Below are 22,808 nucleotides of genomic sequence, written 5' to 3' on the forward strand. Positions count from 1 at the left end.
AAAAGGACACATTCTACCCATGTAAAAACACACTGATTCCTGGACCGTCCGCGGGCAGGATTGAGAAGGCGATTGGGCCGGATCTGGCCCCCAGGCCTTAGTTTGCCTACCCATGATCTAGCTGATTTTGCTAACATCTCCACCCAAAGGCATTTGGGAGAGGGAGCCCCAAAGCAAACTAGGTAGTCACTGGGAGAGCCAGGATGTTGCGCTGCTGTTAAGCCTGATTTAAGTCTGATTTAGCAAGCCTCTTTGGAGAAGATATCAGGCCTTCAACAACAAGCTTTCTTCCCCCACTCCACCAGGAGCCGCATCTTATCTGATGTCCAGGAAAGGATCTGTGCAACTCTATCGGTGAGTAACACTTTGGGAAATTCTGACAGCGCCCGTCACGGTGGAGTGGGGGTGATGGCACACTGTGAATTTTCAGCTTTCCATAGAAGGAAGGATCATAAAACTGTAGAGTTGGAAGGGAACCAGAAAGTCATCCCTGCAATAAGAATCCAAAGAAAAGAGAAGGGATTCAAGACACACAGACACCCTACTGCCCCCTTTTGAGGCTCACCTGTCTATTCAACAAACAGGAAAAGTTAAGGACTTTGAATGGGGCACAGCCTGCAGCAGGAATCCATGAACATGAGAGATTAGGGAATGTGTGGCCTTGGGTTATCGATCCTTAGGCGGGACGTTTTCAGCTATATGATGGAGCATCTCCACCCCCATCGTTCTGCCCGGATACTGAGGTCCAGCGCCGAGGGCCTTCTAGTGGTTCCCTCCCTGCAAGAAGCCAAGTTACAGGAAACCAGGCAGAGGGCCTTCTCGGTGGTGGCGCCCGCCCTGTGGAACGCCCTCCCACCAGATGTCAAAGAGAAGAACTACCACCAGACATTTAGAAGACATCTGAAGGCAGCCCTGTTTAGGGAAGCTTTTAATGTTTACAGTATTTTAATATTTTGTTGGAAGCCGCCTAGAGTGGCTGGGGTAGCCCAGCCAGATGGGTAGGGTATAAATAATAATAATTATTTTTCCCTGTTTTCCAGGGACAGTTCCAGTTTTACAGAAGCAGTCCTGGTTTCTCCTGTTTTTCCTTGGGGCATCCCTATTTTCATCAGAGAAATATTGGAGGGTATGGAGTTATCTGATCCCAGAGCCATCTGAAGGCAGCCCTGTACAGAGAAGTTATTAAATGTCTAATGTTTCATTATGTTTTTTATATATGTTGGAATCCACCCAGAGTGGCTGGGGCAACCCACTCAGATGGGTGGGGTATAAATAATAAGATGTTGTTGTGGTTGGTGATAATGGAATAGGATGTAACTATTTTCATTGGAGAAATGTTGGAGGGTATGAACTATTATTATTTTGTTTGATGCAAAGACAAATGAAGAGCCAGTGGCACATCTAGTTGGTCAGACAGTGGCCAGCCAGATGCCCATTATGGGAAACCCACAAGCAAAATTCGAACACAAGACCGCTGTCCCTGCCCTCCTGCGGTTTCCAGAGACTGGTTGTCAGAAGCATTACTGATTCTGAGCGTGGAGGCAGAACATAACCATTGAGGCTGGAGCCCACTGATATATTTCAGCAAGATGCCTTGGGAGGGTTTGTGGGCCCCCCAAGCCAGCCTAAAAGTGTGTAAGTAAAGAAAATAAAAAGGAGGCAATGTATGGCCTCGGTCCAGTAGACCTGAAGGAGCGTCTCCATCCCCATCGTTCTGCCCGGACACTGAGGTCCAGCGCCGAGGGCCTTCTGGCAGTTCCCTCGCTGCAAGAAGTGAGGTTACAGGGAACCAGGCAGAGGGCCTTCTCGGTGGTGGCACCCGCCCTGTGGAACGCCCTCCCACCAGATGTCAAGGCAATAAACAACTATTTTACTTTTAAAAGGCAACTGAAGGGAAGTTTTAAATGTCTGGTGCTGTATTGTTTTTAATATTCGGTTGGAATCCGCCCAGAGTGGCTGGGGAAACCCAGCCAGATGGGCGGGGTATAAATTACTATTATTATTATTATTATTATTATTATTATTATTATTATTAATTAAGCCAGACTTTTCCAGACAACAATTCCCTCATTTAATATGGCACTTGTGCCTGGCCTTTTTGTAGCAATACTCTCAGACTGAAGATTCGCCACTGCAACATCCGGTTTCCCACAGCCGTCAGTCACATGCTGCTGGGAACCCCACATGAAGAATGTGAGAACATCAGAACAGCTCCTCTGGATCAGGCCAAAGGTCCGTTCTGAGTCAGCATCCTGTTCTCACAGTGGCCCCGACCAGAGGCCTGTGGGAAAACCGCAAGCAGGACATTGCGGGGTTGTTAAAAAATCACAAAGTTTTTAAACCTTCAAAGCTGCTTACAAATAGCTAAAGTAATAAAAATCAAGAAAAATCTGCAACCCTGCTTTAAAACACGCAAAAGTTAAAATACTAAAATGTATTAAAACCACCTCCCCTTTCTCAACATCTGGGTAGGCATGTCTAAACAAGAATGTTTTTAGCAGGCACTGAAAAGAGTACAGTTGTACCTTGGATCTCAAACGCCTTGGCTCCCAAACAAATCGGCTCCCGAATGATCAAAACCCGGAAGTGAGTGTTCCAGTTTTCGAATGATTTTCAGAAGCCGAATGTCCTGTTCCGGGAGTCGAACGGACTCCTAGAACGCATTCCGTTCGAGAACCAAGGTACAACTGTACAGTGAAGTGTACAGCTTGCTTCTCAATAGGCAGGGATTTTGTAGGCGCTGCCGCCTGAAGGAGAACTACTTGGAAATGATTTACAGATGGTATTTAACTCGGAGTAGGCTTACTAAGATGAATAAGACTGAATCAGATAAGTGCTGGAGATGCAATGAGATTGAGGATACGTTCTTTCATACGTGATGGACCTGTAAAAGGGTAAAAAGAGTACTGGGAAATAATTTATAATGAATTGAAAAAAATGTTTTAAAGCACCTTTCCAAAAAAAGCTTTTTGCTGGGGAGAATTCAGACTGAAATTCTCAGGTGTCAAAAAGGTTGTTTATGTATGCCACTACGGCAGCCCGTGTTTTGTTAGTCCAAAAATGGAAAATGAGTGAGGTCTCAACCAAAGAAGAATGGCAACTTAAACTGATGGAACATGTGCAGCTTGCAGAACTAACTTATAGATTAAGAGAACAAGGAGAACATTCGTTTAAAGAAGATTGGAAAATGTTTAGTGAATATATGGGGCAGAATTGTGTATACTTGAAAACATTGGCAGCATTAAGATAAATTCAACAGTGTGAATAAGTTTTGCTGGAAGTAATATATGCAAGGATTTATGCTACGTAAAATGAACCATGGAAAGAGAAGAAGGGAAGTCACTGATATTTTAAGGTTGTCTAAATTATAAAGAAGGCTGATCACCGAAGAATGGATGCTTTTGAATTGGGGTGCTGGAGGAGATTCTTGAGAGTCCCATGGACTGCAAGAAGATCAAACCTCTCCACTCTGAAGGAAATCAGCCCTGAGTGCTCACTGGAAAGACAGATCCTGAAGCTGAGGCTCCAAGACTTTGGCCACCTCATGAGAAGAGAAGACTCCCTGGAAAAGACCCTGATGATGAGAAAGATGGAGGGCACAAGGAGAAGGGGACGACAGAGGACAAGATGGTGGGACAGTGTTCTCGAAGCTACCAGCATGAGTTTGACGAAGCTGCAGGAGGCAGTGGAAGACAGGAGTGCCTGGCGTGCTCTGGTCCAGGGGGTCATGAAGAGTCGGACATGACTAAACGACTAAACAGCAACAACAAATGAATATTCTAAATTGTAAAACAGAATAAAAATTACACACATACGCACACACAAAGTGTAGGCACTGCCACACCGAATGGTCAAGTCCTTACAAATGTAGAATGGGCATTATGTGGCACCTATAGTATTGCCAATTCCACCAATCAGAGCATTAGCAAGAAACCAGTCTTTTAGTGGGCAGCGTCTCCACTTTGGAACTCCCTGCCTTTGACATGACGCAGGTGCCCTCCCTTTCCTATTTTCAATACCTGCTTAAAACATTTTTGTTTAGGCAGGCCTATCCGGACATGCAAAAGATGGCATGCGTTTGAGTCTCTTTTTAACCTGCTTTTAATTATATTTGGGGTGTTTTTATTGCACTTGTTTTCAACTGCCTTTCATTGATAAATTTAATGGGTGTGTTTTTGCAAACTGCCCGGAGGTTTTATTGCAACATTTCCAAACGTGAAATGAAATAAACAAATCTGCCGCCGAAGGCAGTTGCCTCACTCTGCCTAATAGTGCAACCGGATGGCCCTGCTCAGGCGGATATTCTTCCTGCACATGGGACTGTATTATAACTAATAGCCATGGATAGCTACTAATTTGTCAAATCCCCTGTGGAAAAGAGCAGTGGAGAACAGGCTGTAAGCAAAACGAAAAGGTGAAGAGAGGAAGAAGAGGAAGGAAATGAACTGAAGTTTGTAGCAGCTGCTTCTGCGAACCAGAGCATTTCAGATGAAGAAGATTTGGGGATGCAATCCCAATCCTGTTTGGCTGGGAGCAACTGCAACCGAATGCAAGAGGAGTTATTTCTGGGTAGACATTGTTAGGATGGTGCTGTTCAGGGCCGGATTTAGGTTTGATGAGGCCCTAAGCTACTGAAGGTAATGGGGCCCTTTATATGTCCAGCTGTCCTTTACCAACAACAAATTGTCGCTGTTTTATGTGTTGAATATATGCTATATGGTAATTTATGGACCTAATAGGTATCTAAAGCCATTTGCACATAACCAATAGGAGCCTACACAACACACAACACTGTTGCTGTGTGTAGGTTTTATTTTGTTTTTTAGCTTATATTTTGGAAACATACATCCATTTTTTTCCCTTAATTTTTTTGGGGGCCCCCAAGAGAGTGTGGCCCTAAGCTATATAGTGGTACCTCTGGTTGCGAATGGGATCCGTTCCAGAGGCCCATTCGCAACATGAACAGAACGCAACCCATGTCTGCGAGTGCACAGGTCACGATTCGGCGCTTCTGTGCATGCGTGTGACATCATTTTGCGCGTCTGCGCATGCGCGAGTGGTGTAACCTGGAGGTAACCGCAGGACGCAACCTGAAAACGCGCAACCTGAAGCAAACATAACATGAGGTATGACTGTAGCTTGTTTAACTTATACAGTGGTACCTCGAGATGCAAATGGGATCCGTTCCGGAGCCCCGTTCGCATCCAAAAGCAAACGTAACTAGTGACGGCACATCTGCGCACATTGCTTTTTGCTGCTTCTGCGCATACGCGGGACATCCTTTTGAGCGTCTGCGCATGCGCAAGCGGCGAAACCCAGAAGTAACTCGTTCTGTTACTTCTAGGTTGCTGCATGAAGCATATTCACCCCAAGGTATGACTGTACGTAAATCCGGCACTGGTGCTGTTAGACTGGAAAACATAGAGCGTGCTTTATACTGAGTCAGGCAGTATTGTCTTCACTGACTGGCAGCAGCTGGAGATGCTCTACAATGGAGGGGCCTTACTCGGGTCTAATAAGGTTAGCCTCAGGCTGTTTCCCCCACCCCACTGCCATAAAGATCACTTATCTTGGGCCCATCATTCCCTTCCTCTCCACCTAACCCGCCTCAAAGGGTTGTTGTGAGGAACCCAGCCTTGAGTGCCTGCCAACCCCGGAGTCCCTTGGAGGAAAGCGGAGATAAACACGTGATCAAATAATAGTAGTGCACGAAGTATAATAACTACATGGCTCAGGTGTGCAGGACTGAGCAGCATGGGTTGGCTTGTCATTGTAATAGCCTTGGAGGTGGTGACACCAATTCTTTGCGCTGTTCTCTGCATTGTTTATGAATCAGCGCCTGGGCAATAGAATAGAACCACACTGCAGGTGTGTTGCTAGGAGTGGTAATAAGGAGCATGGGCCTCAAATCTTTTTCAAAGTCACCCGGGTTTTGGTGAGTAATTAATTCAGAGCTTAGGACTTGCCGATCAGAAGGTCGGCGGTTCGAATCCCCGCAACGGGGTGAGCTCCCGTTGCTCGGTCCCTGCTCCTGCCAACCTAGCAGTTTGAAAGCACATCGAAGTGCAAGTAGATAAATAGGTACCTCTCCGGCGGGAAGGTAAACGGCGTTTCCGTGTGCTGCTCTGGTTCGCCAGAAGCGGCTTAGTCATGCTGGCCACATGACCCGGAAGCTGTACGCCGGCTCCCTTGGCCAATAAAGCGAGATGAGCGCCGCAACCCCAGAGTCAGCCACGACTGGACCTAATGGTCAGGGGTCCCTTTACCTTTACCTAATTCAGGGGAAAATGAACTGGGGGGTGGTTAGTGGGTAAGACATTGATTTAGGGGGGAGGTGGGATAAATTAATTTTAGCTGGTTTTATCTACAGATGATTAGGGGGAAATGAACGGGGAGAACTGAAGGAGAATTTAATTTACTTCAAAGAGGAGCTCCTAGGGAAATTCATTGGGGTATATATGCTGAAGGGGAACGGATTTTGGGCAATCTGGAGTGGGGCACAAATTAACTGAGGAATTTCCCCGGGGAGATCTGGATGGGAAATTAGCAGGCTTTCTGTGATTCATTTAAAGATATGTGATCCTAACCTCAACAACCTGGGAGCAAGTCCCCCTGAATTCAACAGGACTTACTTCAGAGTAGATATAACTGGGATTGGACGAGAAGCTAACACTTGCAAACTATATGCAAATCTGTTCCTATTGCCCAACGGCCCCAAATCTTTTAAGTATCTGGCAACACCCCCGTGGTATAGCCCCATCCTAACCTGTTGCTTGGAAAGGGTGGTGGAGCAAAGGTGTTCCTTGAGTCCAAAAGCAAGGATTTCCTCGGAACCCATCAATTAATTGCAGTATTGCACAAAAACAACAACACGCCAAGCCCTGCAGTTTAGAAAGAGGTTAAATATACTTCTCCTGCCAGCCTGGGATATAGTCTAAGATTGCAACAGGAGAAGAATGTCTACGTGTCATCACAAGGGTGTTTGCAACGTGGGAGGCTGAAACTATCCTGCCCTTGGGGTTTGGGAAGAAACATGTCGGCAGGTCAGGATCCTCAGGACTCAACCATCAAACTGACAACAGAGGCATTTGCAAGGTCATGCCATGCCACCAGCAATTCGCACAACCATCTGTTTAATAATAATAATAATAATAATAATAATAATAATAATAATAATAATAATATTTTATAACAGTGGTACCTCAGGTTACATACACTTCAGGTTACAGACTCCGCTAACCCAGAAATAGTGCTTCAGGTTAAGAACTTTGCTTCAGGATGAGAACAGAAATCGCGCAGCGGCAGTGCAGCTACAGCGGGAGGCCCCATTAGCTAAAGTGGTGCTTCAGGTTAAGAACAGTTTCAGGTTAAGTACAGACCTCCGGAACAAATGAAGTACTTAACCCAAGGTACCACTGTATTTATACCACTCCAGCCACTCTGGGCAGCTTCCAACAAAGTATTAAAATACAGTAGTCTGTTAAACATTAAAAGCTTTCCTAAAGAGGGCTGCCTTCAGATGTCTTCTAAAAGTCTGGTAGTTGTTTTTCTCTTTGACATCTGGTGGGAGGGCGTTCCACAGGGCAGGCCCCACTACCGAGAAGGTCCTCTGCCTAGTTCCCTGTAACTTGGCTTCTCGCAATGAGGGAACCGCCAGAAGGCCCTCGGAGCTGGACCTCAGTGTCCGGGCAGAACGATGGGGATGGAGACGCTCCTTCAGGTATACAGGACCGAGGTTGTTTAGGGCTTTAAAGGTCAGCACCAACACTTTGAATTGTGCTCGGAAACATACTGGAAGCCAATGTAGGTCTTTCAAGACCAGTTTTATGCGGTCTCGGATGAATGAGCCTGACCTCCGGGAAGCTGCTTTATACTGAGTCAGACCAACAGTCCACCAAGCTCAGTATTGTCTACACTGACCGGCAGAGGCTCTCTAGGGTTTCAGGCAGAGTACAAAACCAGCCCTAATCTGGAGCGGCCATTGGGGCTTGAACCCGAGACCTTCTGCCTGCAAAGCAGATGCATCTGACTTATGCTGAGTCAGGCCCACCTAGATCAATACTGTCTGCACTGACTGGTAGCAGATCTCCACAGTTTCCAGACAAGGGACTTTTCCAGTTTCAAACCTTCTCACAATAATCCATTATAAACTGGTCACCCCTGGCTGCTGGGAGAGGTCTTAGTCAGGCTCAGCCAGCCTGTGGTTTCTGACAGCTCACTAGGCATGGGCTTTCTATTTCCACACCCAGGACTAGCAACTTGAAAGAGAGGAGGAAAAACTGCTATTCCCAGGAAAGTGAATTCAAGGCCCAAAACCACATGTGGGTTAGACGCAGTTCGGTGTCTTTGTTTCTCATTTTGACCCTTTTCCCATGGGCCTGTATGTAATAATAATAATAATAATAATAATAATAATAATAATAATAATAATAATTTTATTTATACCCTGCTCTCCCCGGCCACAGTGGGGCTCAGGGCGGCTAACATCAATAAAATCATAGTAAAAACATAATAAAAGGTAAAGGGACCCCTGACCATTAGGTCCAGTCGTGGACGACTCTGGGGTTGCGGCGCTCATCTCGCTTTACTGGCCAAGGGAGCTGGCGTACAGCTTCTGGGTCATGTGGCCAGCATGACTAAGCCGCTTCTGGCGAACCAGAGCAGCACACGGAAATGCCCTTTACCTTCCTGCCGGAGTGGTACCTATTTATCTACTTGCACTTTGACATGCTTTCGAACTGTTAGGTGGGCAGGAGCAGGGACTGAGCAACGGGAGCTCACCCCATTGCAGGGATTCGAACCGCCGACCTTCTGATCGGCAAGTCCTAGGCTCTGTGGTTTAACCCACAGCGCCACCCTTGTCCCAAAAACATAATGGGGGGGGATTTAAAATACAGGTTAAAATGCAGCCTCATTTTAAAAGTAGCTGATATATCAAGACCATAAGGGGAGGGAAACATAAGGGTCAGACTCAGTCCAAACCAAAGGCCAGGCAGAACAGCTCTGTCTTGCAGGCCCTGCGGAAAGATGTCAAGTCCCGCAGGGCCCTAGTCTCTTGAGACAGAGCATTCCACCAAGTTGGGGCCAGTGCTGAAAAGGCCCTGGCCCCAGTGGAGACCAACCTAAGCACCTTGCAGCTTTGGACCTCCAAAATGTTGTCATTTGTGGACCTTAAAGTCCTCCGCGAGGCATACCAGGAGAGGCGGTCCCGTAGGTACGTGGGTCCTATGTATTGCAACATAGAAAGCTGCCTATTGTATGAAGCTACTGGCTGTGTGTTCTGATTCTTTGGGTGGTTCCTGATGGGGTGAAACTGAATTAAATTGGGGTGGGGGTTAAATATGGCTTTGCATTTTGATGACAAATATATTGTGTGGGTGAGAGGGGTGGGTGAGAGGGACGCGGCTGGTGCTGTGGGTTAAACCACAGAGCCTAGGACTTGCTGATCAGAAGGTTGGCGGTTCGAATCCCCGCAATGGGGTGAGCTCCCGTTGCTCGGTCCCTGCTCCTGCCAACCTAGCAGTTCAAAAGCACATCAAAGTGCAAGTAGATAAACAGGTACCGCTCTGGCGGGAAGGTAAATGGCGTTTCCGTGCGCTGCTCTGGTTCGCCAGAAGCGGCTTAGTCATGCTGGCCACATGACCCGGAAGCTGTACGCTGGCTCCCTTGGCCAATAAAGCGAGATGAGCGCCGCAACCCCAGAGTCGGTCATGACTGGACCTAATGGTCAGGGGTCCCTTTCCCTTTATATTGCGTGGACAGACATTGCTAAAAACAATGAAGGGTTGAGAAGTCCTGATCCCACAATAAACACCCACCTCAAAGAACCCTCTGTGTTCTACTAGCGTGGTGGGGTTTGGATGATGAGGTCGAGGTTCAAATGTTCGCTTAGCCATGAAGGTCAGGCAGATGCACCACTGCTCAGCCAACTCTACCTCGCAGGATCAGTGTTGGGATGAAAGGAGAAGCTGACGGAACAGTTCTGCAGAACAGCAAATCCTTCGTCACAGTCCAACGACAGCTTGCCAGAGTTCCTGAGGAGGAGCCACGCCACCTCTGGGGTTTAGGCATGTCCTAGGATGACTCAAGAACCTAACCTGCACGGCGCCTGGCAAACCAAATATGGAAGAGGAAGTCCCAAAAGTGGTGAGAAAAGGGAAACCACAGCAGCTCAGATCCAAGCACAGGCTGTTCAGGAAAAGATTGAGCAACCGGCAACGTAGTGGAGAAGTCAGGACAAGAAATAATAATAAATAATAATAATAATAATAATAATTTATTTATACCCTGCCCATCTGGCTGAGTTTCCCCAGCCACTCTGGGCGGCTTCCAACAAAACACTAAAAGACAATAACCTATTAAACATTAAAAGCTTCCCTAGCTGCCGCATTCTGGATTAATTGCAGTTTCGGGATCACCTTCAAAGGTAGCCCCACGTAGAGTGCATTGCAGTAGTCCAAGCTTGAAAAGTACCGCTTCTGCTTCCTGTTCATTTACTCAAGCACCCTGTCCCAGAGGCTCGAGGTGAACAGCAAAACACCTATTATGAAAACAGAAATTAAACCCATCCTGTACCCTAGGAGGCTGCTCTAGGCTCCTTTGGAAAGAATTATCATTAATGTTATGGGACGAATGATGAAAGTGGGACCTGCAGTAAAGTTTGGTGGACTTTGGGCTCTCCAATTCCAGCAGCGCTCTGTGGGACACGAAAATGTGGCACCTCCCGCCTTTTGCACTCCATTCCACAGCATTGTTGGGGTGCCCCTGGCAGTGTGGCCCCTGAAACCGCCTCTGCAAAGTGCTCCCGATCAGGGTTCCAGCCAGCCACATCAGGAAGCTCCATTCCATACTTCCACCCTCCTGGTTTTCCACCTCCCCTGCCTTCCCAACAATGAGACCCATTTGGCTAAGTCTGCTCGCTTATGTGTTTGCACAAAGTTTTGGGGAGGTTAGACACAGGTTTTTATTTGTTTGCAGGGAGGTTATATGACAGGGCATCAAGCAAGCCTTATCCCAAACTTTGTATTTCCTTTTCACTTTCCTTAACGGCAGAAATGGATTTGTTGAGCAAAGGCACAGAATCAACTCTTAATTACGCAACCTGAGTTTGTCAGTATGTGATTGTATCACACCAGAAAATGCACACAGACACAAACACAACCCTTTTAGCGGGTTCTATCTATCATCTTGAGTGCTCACTGGAAAGACAGATTGTGAAGCTGAGGCTCCAGTACTTTGGCCACCTCATGAGAAGAGAAGACTCCCTGGAGAAGCCCCTGATGTTGGGAAAGATGGAGGGCACAAGGAGAAGGGGGCGACAGAGGACGAGATGGCTGAACAGTGTTCTCGAAGCTACCAGCATGAGTTTGACCAAACTGCGGGAGGCAGTGGAGGACAGAGGTGCCTGGCCTTCTCTGGTCCATGGGGTCACAAAGAGTCGGACACGACTAAACGACTAAACAACAACAACAATCTATCATCTATCTATCATCATCATCTATCTTTCCTTTCTTCCTTTATTTCTTCTGCAAATACTGGCTTTCCTGAGGCTGCTGATTCCTCTCTCTTGCTGCAGAAGCGGCGATGGCGAGGCTTACGAGTGACACACATTATTTCCTTTCTGCTTTTCTGAAACCAAAACACTTCAAAAGCAAAACAGCAACTCCTAGTCTCCACCCAAAAAACCAGACAGGAGGAATTTCAAACCAAACAAACTTTTGTTATGCAGATTAAAAAATGCCGATGAAATTAATCACCTCTGTTTCAATCTGGGAACCGAAAAGCCTTCTGACCATAAGAGCTAATCACCAAATCATTTATTGGGTATGGAAATTCCAGTGTTGGTGTTTTACAGCTCCTATTTTGGAAATGTGATGTTTGTTGGGTTTTTTGCCAATTATTATTTTTTAAATAAAAGCACAGAAGTCAGATGACCATCTGTCAGGAATTTTAAAGCTGTGTTTCCTAAATCACAGTGGATTGGACTTGAATGTGTGGAGAAAAGAATCGGGGAGGCGGGTTCATTCACAAAGAGACCCCACATGTGTGGCGTTATCGTGCTTCACCCCAACAATATTGATATCCCCCATACTCTTCCATCATAAAAAAACCCAAGTACCTAGTCCTCATGGTTGAAACATTTCTGTTGAGAAACACTAGTGAAATAGACTGCCTCCCTTCGGTCCCAGGCAGGACTTGTGCAAGTTAATTATCACTTTCTTGAGCACGTTTGTTCTTCCCACCCATGGCATGAGCTCTTCCTGGGCTTCCCTGATAACAAGTTTAACTGGTTGAGAGGCCTTGAGGTGGAGGCTATTCTGGGCAGAGGACACACAAGAGAATTGGTTGTGGGGTGTTTGTCGCTAAGGTACTAAACCTTCCCGGGTTGTGCAGGAGAAGGAGAAAGGCGTGGTGAATTTTTTTCCCCATTAATGGAATGCATTATTACTACGTCTACATGGCACTTTTTGGAGCGACATAGGCAGGATTTCTTAAAAAAGGAGACGGAAAAATCAGCAGGCGCTTCCAGTCTGAGAGCTGGGATGACAGCTGAGGACAGAGAGAAAAGCAAAGATAGCAACTATTCTGAGCAGATACGGTGGCGAGGTCTGAATATTCATTTCAGCTGGAGACAGAAGGGGCGGGGGCCCTTTGGGACTGGTGGGGAGGAAGGCAGGGAGTCCATAGAGTGGGCGGAGCCAGAGCCAATGAGATAGTTTCGGCCTCGGTCCTTGACCCTGCCAAGTTCTACAAGCATGGCCTGTCCGCTCGTGAGACAAAGGGAGGCAGTTGCCTCAGACGGCAGCAAGAGCTGCTCAACGGATGAACAGTCTCCCTTGGAAGGTGAAGGGCTCTCCTTCCATGGAGGTTTTTAAGCAGAGATTGGATGGCCATCTGTCATGGATGCTTTAGCTGAGATTCCTGCATTGCAGGCGTTGGACGAGACAACCCCTTCCAACTCAATATCTCTATCCATTTCTTGCTCATCATCTGGGGTTTGGGCTGGGTGTTCATCAGTACGCAGATGACGCCCAGCTCCACCTCTCTCTTAAATCAGAACCAGTGAAGGCGGTGAAGGTCCTGTGTGAGTGCCTGGAGGTGGTTGGAGGATGGATGGTGGCTAACAGATTGGGGTTGAATCCTGACAAGACAGAAGTACTGATTTGGGGGGACAGGGGGCGGGTGGGTGTGGAGGACTCCCTGGTCTTGAATGGGGTAACTGTGCCCCTGAAGGACCAGGTGCGCAGCCTGGGAGTCATTTTGGACTCACAGTTGTCCATGGAGGTTGCAGCTCAATTCTGTGTCCAAGGCAGTTTATCAGCTCCATCTGGTACGCAGGATGAGACCCTACCTGTCCCAAAACTGTCTTGCCAGAGTGGTGTATGCTCTAGTTATCTCCCGCTTGGACTACTGCAATGTGCTCTACCTGGGGCTACCTTTGAAGGTGACCTGGAAACTGCAATTAATCCAGAATGTGGCAGTTAGACTGGTGACTGGGAGAGGCCACTGGGACCACATAACATACTGGCTACCAGTACGTTTCCGAGCACAATTCAAAGTGTTGGTGCTGGCCTTTAAAGCCCTAGACGGCCCAGTATCCCTGAAGGAGCGTCTCCATCCCCATCGTTCAGCCCGGACACTGAGGTCCAGCTCCGAGGGCCTTCTGGCAGTTCCCTCATTGCGAGAAGTGAGGTTACAGGGACCCAGACAGAGAGCCTTCTCGGTAGTGGTGCCTGCCCTGTGGAACACCCTCCCTTCAGATGTGAAGGAAATAAGCAGCTATCTTATCTTTAAAAGACATCTGAAGGCAGCCCTGTTTAGGGAAGCTTTTAATATTTAATGCTGTATTGTTTTTAACACTTGATTGGAAGCCGCCCAGAGTGGCTGGTGAAACTCAGCCAGGTGGGCGGGGTATAAATAATAAATTATTATTATTATTATTATTATTATTATTATTATTATTATTCAAGTGACTGGCCCTCATGATCATCGGTAGAGGCTTCCCATCTTCTCCCCAACTCCCCCCTGCCTTCAAGGCGCATCTCTTGCAATGTGTTTGCAGAGGCTCAGAGCAGAGCGACAGGAACTGGGCGGGAAGATCTAATCTACAGAGGAGGCAGAGCAGAAGTTTCTGATGAGCCATTCCAGAGACACCTCTAAACTTTCCGCACCCTCAGCGCCTTTTGGGTGCAGCTTGCGTTTCCGTGCCTCCCACGTCTTTTCCTTATTTTGCAAACACCGTGTCTTCAAAAAGGGTGAGCCAAGGTGCTAAATAAATCCTGAAATTATAAGATGATTAAAAACAGCACGCACCGTTTAAATATAGACGCGGGGTTTGCAAAATAAGACGTCTGTGCAAATGTGGTCCCTGTGCTGAATCAAGGATTAAACTCCTAGTTCTCGTTGGCGCAGTGGGGATTCTGCCAAACGATGTGTTCTAAAGACCAGTCCTTGCACCCAGAATGGGCCCCCTTGCCAACCTGGTGCCCTCTAGATGTTTTGAACTACAACACCCAGTACTGGCTTGGGCTCATGGGAGTTGTAGTCCAAACCATCTGGAGGGCACGAGGTTGGCAAAGGTGCCCGTCCTAGGTGCCAGGCATGAAGATACTCCAAGGAAGACGATTTGCCCAGAAAACAGAGTCCCAAGCTACCACAACATCCAACTGCCGAAAGCAGGTCCTTTGGCCTTCATTGTGTTTGACTACTCTGTGCTGGGCCTCATTATCTGACTGTCCGAGAGAGTCCTGATTCCTGTTCTTTTTCATGCAAACAGAGGGGGATCATTCAAACTTGGTGCCAGGGAAATCGCAGACTGCTGCCTTCCAAACAAAGGCTGTTAATCAATAACACTGATTCTTTTTTTGTTTGTCTCAGCATCCATTTCCTAGGTTTGAAAGCTCTCTTCTGATCTTGACTTGCATTTGTTTGAATTTTTGAAGTTCGGATGTCCTGGGAAGAAGACCAATGTTCTGGATGGAGAAAACTCGAGCAAATGGACCGACAGCTTTGATTATTAAATTCATGGGGAACAAATTCAGAGGTCTACCGATACCTTTTAGCTATGAAAGTTCAAGACTTATTACACTGACTGTGTAAAGGCATTTTATTATTAAGTTGTCAAAAACTCTTGTTAATTTCTTAAGGAAACTCCATGTGCAGAAGCAGTCTACCACTGAAGGGTGTTGCCTTCATTTCCCTGCTTGTAAAAGTAAAGGGACCCCTGACCATTAGGTCCAGTCGTGGCCGACTCTGGGGTTGCGGCACTCATCTCGCTTTACTGGCTGAGGGAGCCGGCGTACAGGTCATGTGGCCAGCATGACTAAGCCGCTTCTGGCGAACCAGAGCAGCGCACGGAAACGCCATTTACCTTCCCGCCGGAGCGGTACCTGTTTATCTACTTGCACTTTGACATGCTTTCGAACTGCTAGGTTGGCAGAAGCAGGGACCGAGCAACGGGAGCTCACCCGGGATTCAAACCGCCGACCTTCTGATCAGCAAGTCCTGATCAGCGTGTCCCTTCCCTGCTTGTGTCCTTCCCTAAATACTTGGGAGTAGGGGTTAAGTTAGATCCCTGGAGTCCTCACAATGCATTCATTGAGCATTCACCCTGCTTTGCTTGTAGGGAGGTTAGATGACGCTGTGTCAAAGCCAGTATTATCCAGCACTTTCCAGTATATCATTTTCCCTCGCTGCTAAAAAGCCTGATCCTCTGGGGGAATCGGGTTTGTTGTGCAAGCGCGCCAAACCAGCCACAATTGCGCAAACCTGAATTTCCCAGTGTGCCAGGGGATCTCACCCAAAAATAGCAAGAAAGTCTGGAAGCTCCAGGGGGGCAGATTGGGGGCTGTTTCAGGATGGAGGGAGGGAAGAGGCCTCCACACACCCAACTTTGATATCAGATAGAAGAATGTTGGAACTAAAAAGAGAGAGAGGTCATCAACTATTACATCAGGGAGGTTTTGGCTTCAAGGAGTATCTGAGAATGTTTGACCACAGGCAAATAATGCGTGAGGAACGGGTCATATTTCGTCAGCCAACTGTCTGGAATTACTGCAAATAACAGAAAGACATTGGGACGCAGGCAACTCAGTTTTTGTTAGATTCACTAATTACAATGGGCCTAAGTGAGTCATGCCTGTTAATTTCAATGAGCCTACTCTGAGTATGAGTAATGCTGGATGCAACCCATTAGCTCTAATTCTCCTTGCCGCCTGCTTAGGCTCCTTCTCATGGTTTTTAGGAGAAGGAACAAGATCTCAAAGGAAAGGATCACAAAATTGTAGAGTTGGAAGGGAACCCACGAGTCATCTAGCCCAACCCTTTGCAATGCAGGAATAAATCAGATTCAGGGGTGGTAGCACGGTTCACCAGCCTATTTTCACAGCTCTTTTTTTCTATTTTCTTGGCGCCCCGGATGTCAGAACATAAGCGCCTGCAGGATCAGGCCAATTGCATCCTGTTCACACAGGAGCCGCCAACCAGATGCCTATACGAAACATGCAAGCAGGATTTGAACACAAGACCGCGCAGTACCAGCAACCAGAAACATTTCTGCCTCCAACTGTGTAGGCAGGGCCTAGCCATGGTGGCTAGTGGCCACTGATAGCCCTCTCCTCCATTAATTTGTCCAATCCAGCCAACTAGGCTGGTGGTTATCATTGCCTGCTGTGGGAGGGAGTTCCACAGGTTAACTAGACACTGCGTGAAAAAGTCCTTTCTTTTATCTGCCCTGAACCTCCCAACTTTCAGCTTCCTTGCATGTCCAGGAATTCTAGTGTTGCGAGAGACGGAGAAAAGCGTTTCTGACCACTTTCTCCAAGACATCCTGCTTCACCCGGAAGCACAAGGCACAAACAGACTGTCCCCTTACCCGGTGCCATAGCTACAGGAGAGGGCCAGCTGGGGTTTTTGCCCTGGGTGAAAAAAGGCGCCATTGAGGATCCCAGCCTGTGTGTGCGCATAATAATAATAATAATAATAATAATAATAATAATAATAATAATAATAATTTATACTCCACCCATCTGGCTGGGTTTCCCCAGCCACTCTGGGTGGCTTCCAACAGAATATTAAAATACAATAAGCTATTAAACATTAAAAGCTTCCCTAAACAAGGCTGCCTTCAGGTGTCTTCTAAAAGTCTGATAGTTGTCTTTCTCTTTGACATCTGGTGGGAGGGCATTCCACAGGGCGAGTGCCACTACCGAGAAGGCCCTCCGCCTGGTTCCCTGTAACTTGGCTTCTCGCAATGACGGAACCGCCAGAAGGCCCTCGGCGCTGGACCTCTGTGTCCGGGTAGAACGATGGGGGTGGAGACACTCCTTCAGGTATACTGGACTGAGGCCGTTTAGGGCTTTAAAGCTCAGCACCAAATGTATGTGAGGGTTGCCCCTGCCCTGACTCACCAGGTGCCATCCTATGCCATTGAGACACTACTAGGCTCCACCCCGGTCTCAGTTGGCCCCACCCCTAAGCTCCCAGGCTCCGCCCACTGCATCTCAGGCAAACTGGCAACCATACGTCTGCTCTTTGTGGGTTGACCATATTGTACTTCCTATTATATATGCAATGTATGATTCTCTCCTAGATCAACCCCACCCCAGCAGGGTGTTCTGCATGTTGCCCTCTTTGAGAAAATCCCTTTGCAGGCTCCCTGCTGCTGCTGCTCCAACTCCACAAAGTACCTGCCGGCAGTGCAATTCCATGCATGCTTACTCGGAAGTCGTTTTCACTGTTCTCAATAGGCCTACACCCTGTAAGTTTATGCTTGCAGCTTTGGTGTAATCATGCAGCATCCAGTTCAACTATGGAACTCCTTGCCACAGGAGCCAGTGACGGCCAGTGAGATTAGGATGCTGAACTAGATACGCCATTGGCCTGATCCGGCCGTCTTGTCTTATGCTCTTATATGGATTTGATAATAACAGTGTTGCTCAGCAATTATTCCTCTGTCCCACATCTGCCCGGCTTATCCTAATTATAGTGTGGCTCAAGAAAAGCACCTCTGAGGTGCATCATGCCAGAACTGCTGACTTGGGTTAAAACAACAACAACCACCACCTTTATAAAGCAACGTAGGTGATTTTAAACAGTGAGCCAAGTTACACAGCCAAAACAAGCTAAGAAGCAAATGTTCCCTCCCTCAGGAGGTTCCTCTTTTAGGAACCTACAAGATCTATGGTGTGAAAGAGGAAACAACACACTTCTGGAATCAGTAATGCTCAATTAATAAGCAAAACCTGCAGAGCCTCTCATATTTTTTGGCCAAAGAAAGGAAACAAGCCCTCGTTTTTGGGATCCGTTGGCCAGCACCCCTCTAGCTAATTAACGCTGCAAATTTGCGGCACTGCAGAATATATTTCCTTATCTATTGGGGAAAGTCCGTTTTTTAACTTTTTAATAGGTTTTATTGCAGTAAACCGCTGTGATTTAAAAAATAAACAAATATTTTTATGCACAATAAATAAAACTCTGCTCACACATTCAAACACCACAGCATTTTAAGCTTCAGAGTGTGTGCCTCTACACAACATGCACTAGTAATAATGTCTTCAGGGTTTCAATAATCAGTAAAGCAGAATTTTTAGATCCGGTACCAAAGGGAAGACGGTGGTATTTCACCAATTATATCGACTCAGAGGTGGTGACAGAGAGGGACTCCTTTGCAGGTCAAAAAGGACACACTCTGGTGCCACAACGCACAACCTCGCCTCGTGGGAAATAACCCTGGGAAATGTCTAGTCCTTTCTTCCAATATCCACCTTTGAGGCTTCCCCAGTCCACCATACATATCCGGCTGTTGTCCCTAAGTTAACCAAGCTGCGTGCCTTTGCTTTGGGAAATGAAAGCAATTAAAACAGAACAAAATAAGGCTAAAAGTCTACAGCTGTCCTAAACGATACGGAGCCAGTTCCTTGCTTGGTCTCTTTTTCTCACCAGGGTCTCTTGGCCAGAGAGATCTTTCCCAGCCTGTTCACTGGAGGGCGATGAATATCGACCCTGGGAACGACCTCCTCCCGGCGGAGCGCACTCCACCACTAAAGAAAGCGCCTGCGCTATATCTGTTGAATTTCTGCCTGCCGCGCCGCAGCTGAAGCCCTGCGAGAAATGCATTTTTTGGGGGGGGGAGGCGTGGATTTAGGAAGCAGGAGCCTTGCGCTACTCAAAAGAACCATCTGGCTTCGAGCCTCTTGGGACAGCTGCCCTTCCGGTCTCCTTCCCCTCCCCAGATTATAGCTCGTTTTCAAAAATGATCAATCAGAGAAAGAGAAAGAGAGTCCTCCGAGGGCTGGCATTTTACCTGTCCCAGGTGAGGCTCTTGGATTCCAGAGAACCGACCGACCAGCCAGCCAGGAGCTTCCCAGTAATAAACTGCTCTCTTCGGTGCAGGCGCGCGTTAAACTTAGCCAGCTGACCTAAGGGCTCAGGTAACCTCATTGCACAACTTCCTGTTTACACTCACCTGGGGAATTTCCCTTCCTGTTCTCTCTCTCTCTCTCTCTCTCTCGCTCTCTCTCTCTCTCGCTCTCTCGCTCTCTCGCTCTCTCTCCCGCCCGGGAGCAGCAAGAAATCCGCGCATGGGGGACCAACTGGCCGCCCCGTTCCCACGAGACAGTGCGCAAGAGGCGGCCCCACGGCGTAGCCAAGCTCACCTGGGCTCAGCTCCCCTGGAAAGCCTCCTGCGCCCTGCGGGGATGCGCGCCCCCCTGGGGTCAAAGAGGCTGGACTTTGGAGGAGGTTTCCTGGGATGGGGGGAGGTCCCCGCCAGCTGATCTGCCGGGCGCGCCCGCCTCGTTCTCCAGCTGATGCGTTCAGACAAGCTGAACATTAAAAGACAGACGGCCTGACCCCCCGCCTCTCCCCACCTCCGCCTCCTGCTCCCTCTTTGCCCTGGGCGGATTGCGAAGCGTGACCTAGAAAGAGAGAGGAGGAAGGCAGATCCCGGGCGCAGCAAGGAATGGCACCTCCGACATCCATCCCCGGGGATCTGGGGACAGACAGGCGTCCGGAAAGCCGGGCGGGCTAAATGGGAAGCGCGCGTGGCCTTTGCGCGCAGCGGAGCGAAAGGCAAGCTGGTTGCAGCGCCCAGAAAAGGGGCGCCTACTCAGCTCAGCCCCTTCATGGATCACTGCCTTGCCGTGGCGAAGGGGCTTGAAGAACTCAGAGAAGCTATGAACTATGCCGAGCAGGGCACCCAAGATGAACAGGTCATAGTGGAGAGTTTTGACCAAACGTGATCCACCTGGAGGAGGAACCGGCAAGCCACTCCAGTATCCCTGCCAAGAAAACTCCATGGACAAAGACAACAGGCATATAAAAGATATGACGCTGGAAGATGAGCCCCTCAGGTCGGAAGGCGTCCAACATGCTACTGGGGAAGAGCGGAGGGCAAGTACAAGTAGATCCAGAGCTGATGAAGCGGCTGGGCCAAAGCCGAAAGGACGCTCAGTTGCGGATATGCCTGGAAGCGAAAGATCATGGCCACTGGTCCCATCACCTCCTGGCAAATAGAAGGGGAAGAAATGGAGGTAGTGAGAGATTTTACTTTCTTGGGCTCAATGATCACTGCAGATGGTGACAGCAGCCACGAAATTAAAAGATGCCTGCTTCTTGGGAGAAGGGCAATGACAGGCCTAGACAGCATCTTGAGAAGTAGAGACATCACCTTGCCAACAAAGGTTCGTATAGTTAAAGCTATGGTTTTCCCAGTAGTGATGTATGGAAGTGAGAGCTGGACCATAAAGAAGGCTGATCGCCGAAGAATTGATGCTTTTGAATTATGGTGCTGGAGGAGACTCTTGAGAGTCCCATGGACTGCAAGAAGATCAAACCTCTCCATACTGAAGGAAATCAACCCTGAGTGCTCACTGGAAGGACAGATTGTGAAGCTGAGGCTCCAGTACTTTGGCCACCTCATGAGAAGAGAAGACTCCCTGGAGAAGACCCTGATGTTGGGAAAGATGGAGGGCACAAGGAGAAGGGGACGGCAGAGGACGAGATGGTTGGATAGTGTTTTCGAGGTTACCAGCATGAGTTTGACCAAACTGTGGGAGGCAGTGGAGGACAGAGGTGCCTGGCGTTCTCTGGTCCATGGGGTCACGAAGAGTCGGACACGACTAAACGACTAAACAACAACAACAACTCAGCTCAGCCGATGAGTGCTGCTGCTATTATTGTTGTTGTTGTTGTTGTTGTTGTTGTTGTTGTTGTATTTAGTACTATTTATTAAATTTGTCAGTCGCTTTCTCTTACCCAGAGCAACCCAAAGCAACTTCCAGCCAACCACAGAGACATTAAAATTAAGGAGGGTAAAAAAAATGAAATAAAAAAAAAATCACACCAACTTCTAACAGGTTTAGTCGAGTCTGCCTCTTCGTGACCCCCTGGACCAGAGCACACCAGGCACTCCTGTCTTCCACTGCCTCCCGCAGTTTGGTCAAACTCATGCTGGTCGCTTCGAGAACACTGTCCAACCACCTCATTCTCTGTCGTCCCCTTCTTCTTGTGCCCTCCATCTTTCCCAACATCAGGGTCTTTTCCAGGGAGTCTTCTCTTCTCAGGAGGTGGCCAAAGTATTAGAGCCTCAGCTTCAGGATCTGTCCTTCCAGTGAGCACTCAGGGCTGATTTCCTTCAGAATGGAGAGGTTGGATCTTCTTGCACTCCGTGGGACTCTCAAGAGTCTCCTCCAGCACCAGAATTCAAAATTATTATAGTATAGATCTGAGTTATTTGCTGCATTTATAGCTTGCCTTTCCTCCAAGGAGTTCAAGGTGGCATATCTAGTGGTTATTATTTCGCTTATTTTGTTTATATCCTGCCTGTTCCCTGGACTGGGGCTCAAGGCAGCTTGCACAGATTAAAAATGAGATGAATAATATGCAGTAAAAGATCATCATTAGAGAATAAGTAAACAGTTACAGAATTAAGATAAAAGCAAACCAGTTGAATTACAGATAATAAAAGCCCTAATTAAAAGTCCTTTTCTTGCAAGAGCCCCCAAAGCCTGCAGGAATAATTCTTCACCTCCCGGCAGAAGAAGCCAGTCTAGCTCCTCCAGGAAGGAGGTTCCAAGGGCTAAAGACCATGAATTGGCATGGCCAGGAAAGCCTTCTGCAGGAGGCTCAAAAGAGTCACTGAGGGTTAGTGCAAACAATACAAGGGTTGACGGGCTGAGGGCTGGGCTAGATGACCTTTGGTGGTCCCTTCCAACTCTACAATTCTAATAATATATTAGAATTCTAATAATATATTACAATAATAATAACATCATGGTTTTATGTTGCCAACTGCCCTGTGATCACTTGGGAAGACAAGAGAACTAATGCCAGAGTACCGGAAGAAGCAAAGATCACCAGCGTCGAAGCAATGATTCTTCAACAACAACTTTGTTGGACTGGTCATGTTGTTCGGATGCCTGATGATCATCTTCCAAAGCAACTACTCTATTCCGAATTTAAAAATGGAAAGCGTAATGCTGGTGGTCAACAAAAGAGGTTTAAAGAGTCCCTCAAGGCAAATCTTAAAAAATGTAGTATAAACACCGACAACTGGGAAACACTGGCCTGCGAGCTCTCCAGTTGGAGAACAGCCTCTACCAAAAGTGTCATGGGCTTTGAAGACACTCGAACTCAGGACGCAAGGGAGAAATGAGCTAAGACTTGGCAAATCCACACCGTGATCAGCTCCTGGAAGGATGCGTGGATCCAGAATTGGCCTCCACAATCATTTATGGACTCATTGTTAAAACCGTGTTTATGGAAGACAATCTTACTCAGCTATGGTCTTGATAGACCTACATCGGCTC

General features: G+C 47.7%; 1 protein-coding gene across 1 annotated transcript in view; it reads right to left on the reverse strand.

Moving 5' to 3' along the window:
- Positions 1-22,576, reverse strand: part of FAM110A (family with sequence similarity 110 member A) — a 33,159-nt gene extending 10,583 nt beyond the window's left edge. The window contains exons 1-2 of the mRNA XM_081917188.1: positions 22,270-22,576; positions 19,304-19,435 (exon numbers count right to left, since the gene is read on the reverse strand). The gene's annotated coding sequence lies outside the window, so the exon portion shown is untranslated. The remainder of the gene's footprint in view (positions 1-19,303; positions 19,436-22,269) is intronic.
- Positions 22,577-22,808: the final 232 nt, after the last annotated feature.

Source organism: Podarcis melisellensis (assembly GCF_964234715.1).
Source record: "Podarcis melisellensis genome assembly, chromosome: 6".
NCBI classification, from domain to species: domain Eukaryota; kingdom Metazoa; phylum Chordata; class Lepidosauria; order Squamata; family Lacertidae; genus Podarcis; species Podarcis melisellensis.